The 3,858-nt window shown below is 41.5% G+C and overlaps 1 protein-coding gene across 1 annotated transcript in view; it reads right to left on the minus strand.

The window, feature by feature from the left end:
• The window catches only part of Dennd5a (DENN/MADD domain containing 5A), a 93,082-nt gene that overhangs the window by 31,334 nt on the left and 57,890 nt on the right, over positions 1 to 3,858 (minus strand). The window lies entirely within an intron of this gene.

Below are 3,858 nucleotides of genomic sequence, written 5' to 3' on the forward strand. Positions count from 1 at the left end.
TCAGAAGGGGTCCAGGGTGCTTAATTTGTATTCATCCTGAGCCTGTGCAAGAGGCAGGCATGCAGAGGGTGTGGAGGACCACCCCCACCTCCCCAGAGTGGGTAGACTGCATAATAAAAGGAATTGAGGAAGGACTAGATGCTGGTTCTTCAGAGGAGCTCCGGTCTTCCCCTTCAGCTTGGTCGTCTCCTGGCTTCTGGTGCAGACTGTTGGGCTCCCGTCTGGAGTCTTCAGTCTTCTGGTGTTAGCTCTCCGGCCTTCATCGTAGATTCTTCAGCATTCCGTCACAGACCCATCAGCCTTTTGATACGGACTTCCACGGACACTGCAGCAAGCTCCAGGCCCGGGGCTGGGCTCTTCAATCTCCAGCGTGCAGACACCCTCTGCATGCTTCCTCATCCAACTCTGTAGCTGACTATTGTAAGCCAAACTTGTAATTCCTAGTACATTTGTTTATCTTGTATTATATCTGTTCCTCTAGTAAACCCTGACTGATACAATTATCCTGTTTGTACGTTTTGGAATGGTAATGTCTATCTTGTGCCACTGAATGTTGGAAGTGCTTAACTTTCTTTTCATTTCTACAGGGGCTCATAGTTAAGTCTACCTTAAATCTCAGAGAAGGCTTTGGACTTGGACTTTTCAGCAGTGCTGAAACTGTTAGCACTTTGGCAACTCTTAGAGACAGACTAAATGCCTTATGCATAAAAGGATGCACATGAATCTTTTTGGGGTCAGGGGTGGAATGTTATGGCTTGTATCTAGATGTCCCCTCAAAGCCTCAAATGATCATAGGTGGGGATTTTCAGAGGTGGCTGGATCTAGAGTGTGTGATGCTGGGATTAATGGTATGATGCTGTGATTAAGGGTACCCTACTAAGGCATCCCCCAAATATCACAGTTTTGACATCTGTCAAAAAAGAATTAGACAGGTTTAGCTAGGTGTGTTGGCACACACCTATAATTGTAATCTCAGCATTCAGGAGGCTGTGGCAGGAAGATCACTTTGAGTTCACGGAAAATCTGGACTATGTAGTGAATTCAAAGCCAGCATGAACTACATAGCAAGACCCTGTCTCAAAAACACAAAACAAAACAATTATGGTTATTGTTACTATGTTTATATAACAACGTATGTTCAAAAATAATCACAAAGTGATATGAGAAAGCTTTTGAGGTTATAGGTATGTTCACCATGCCAAACATTTAAATATATAGTATGCCAATTATACCTCAAAATTTTTACAAAGTTTTTAAGAAGTAAGAAAGGCTGATCACTCTTCTGGTATTTTCTAGTGTCATGCGAAAACATGTTACTCCTTGGGCCTTGCTATGTGTTCTAGGTCAAGTAATCTTCTCTTTGGGTCTTCCTTACTTCACTCTCCCTTGATTCTCATTCAGTAAATCTTATTAAATGCCCAATTTGAGGCTCTGTGAATACAGTGGTGAACTGGAATACTTTTATGTGTAAAATTATTAGGTAGGTGAAGTTGACTGTTGTTAATTGTAATTTTTTTGTTTTGAGACAGAACCTCACCATGTAGTTCAGGCTAGTCTTAAACTTGTGGCTATCCTTCTGCCTCAGTCTCCTGAGTGCTGGGATTACAGGCATGCACCACCACACCCAGTCAAACTGTAACATTTTAAAGCACCTCTATAAAGTTGCCATTTTCCAATCAGACTAATTCATTTGGGATGGGATGAGAGCGCTGGACCTGAGGCCAGTGACAAGAACCTTGCACTAGCATATTTGAAGTATATATCTCTGGCACACACCTAAGGGACATACTAATGTCAAGGATATTCCCATGATTACTGAGGACAAAGCATATAGCCGCCTGAAAAGTCTCTGTGGCACCCATTTTTCTTAAGTGAGCCTTACAAATGAGGGTTAGTTAAGTCTTCATTTCATACTCTAAACCCTACATTCTATCAAGCTCATGAAACATGTTCTGGACACAACGGAGACCAGAGTAATTCAAGTCAGTATACTGCAGTGTTTAGTGTTCAACGCATGAGTTACAGGATCAGCTAAAAATTGACTGCCTCAACCCTTGTGGCAGATAGGGCCTCAAGTAACTAGACTCTCTGGCTTTACAGTCAGAAGCAGATGTCTCTCTTTACTCCAGTGTGCTATAAACAAATATTGTCATTTTCAAGTGTAACACAACATGAAAAGAGTTGGAAAGTCCTGATCTGGGAGATGTTTCTCTGAACCAACAGAAGTATAAAAGTTTCCATCAAACTGCCCAGGTCTGAAGGTGAGTGAGAGTTCAGGAATCTTGAGCTTTATGCATCCCAGGCAGCAAGGGTGACTATGTTGGAATAGTCTACTTGCATGTGCAACGTGTTCTCCAGTCTTAGCCGATAACGCTGTCATTCTAATGAAAGGCAGAATAGGGAACTAGAAGGTAAAAACAAAAGGCTAGAAAATACAAGGCTGAGTCAGATCCAGTAGTGCATGTCTGTAATCCTAGCATTCAGGGAGTATGAGGCAGGAGGATCACCAAGTTTGGAGTTGGTCTAGACAACTCAGTGAGACCTGTCTCAAAATAAAAAGAATTTTAAAAAGGGCTGGGAATGTAACTCAGTGGTAGAGGATTCCCAGGTTTAATTGCCCCAATAATGTGAAAGAAAAGAGAAAAGAAGAGCGAAGACAAGAGAACAGAAAAGAAAGAAAAAGAAAAGAAAAGAAAAGAAAAGAAAGAGAGAAAAGGAAGAGGAGAGAAGTGGAGGGGAGGGGACAGGAGGTAAGGTTGATCAAGACAAACATTCAAAATGTAATCAGTTGTAACTTCAAAACCTGAAAATAAAAAATTTCTTAAAATGCCTGGCCTTTTCATTCATTTGGCAAATATTTGTTTAGCAGTTATCATAGGTTAAGCAGACAGAAGGTATAATATATATACCTTATAAATAAAAATATAAATTAATGAAGAAAGTATACAATAAGGACTGAATATCCTACAAGGGAATGAATATACTACTTAATCTAACATTTCAAGCTGACATTACCCTCTGTTGAAACTAATCCAGATATGGTCTCTATAAACAAACGATATATTCAATCATACTTTTTTTGTTTGTTTCTTTTTGTTTTTTCCAGGTTTTAGGAGACGGGCTCACTATGTAATGCAGGCTGGCCTTCAACTTACTATGTAGCCCAGGATGGCCTCAAACGCACAGCAATCCTCCTGCCTCAGCCTCCCAAGTGCTAGAATTATAGGCTTGAGCCACCACGCTTGGTGTGCACAACTTTTAATATCCATACGTTCCAGCACAATGCCTGATTAGGGTAAGAAAATGAGCAAATACAGTCTCTTCTTTTAAGCTGTTCCCTGATGATGGCTGTTCAGAAGAACAGGGGTTACTGGGGGAGGTGGGTAAGTACAAAGACTGCAAGAGCACACATGCTCGACCTGGGGCATCAGAGAAGGCTTCATAGAAGAGAAGACATACTGGCTAGGTTTCTGGTTTTGTTGAAAAACATCAACTTCTTAGTCATATTTCATTCACCCCTTCTTTCCTGATTACAGAACTCCTGTTATTCAGTGTAGTATGAGCCCTAGTTCACTGTTCTCTTTCACAAGCTCTCTTGCATTTTCAAGGTGGTCCTACAACATGATTCGGGCCTCTGGGACAATAGAAGTTGGGAATTTCTGGGAAAACATCTGCTTTCTGATAAAAGGGTAAATACAGCTGGCATCAACTTTCCCCTCTTCTTGCCTCATAACCATGAGGCAACAGCATAAATATAAAAGTCAACATGTTAGGGGGCTGGGGATTTAGCTCAGCGGCAAAAGCGCCTGCCTGGCAAGCGCAAGGTCGTGAGTTCGGTTCCTGGTACCGGAGAAAAAC

The sequence above is a fragment of the Chinchilla lanigera genome, unplaced genomic scaffold, assembly GCF_000276665.1.
Source record: "Chinchilla lanigera isolate Chin_1 unplaced genomic scaffold, ChiLan1.0 scaffold00013, whole genome shotgun sequence".
Classification (NCBI taxonomy): Eukaryota; Metazoa; Chordata; class Mammalia; order Rodentia; family Chinchillidae; genus Chinchilla; species Chinchilla lanigera.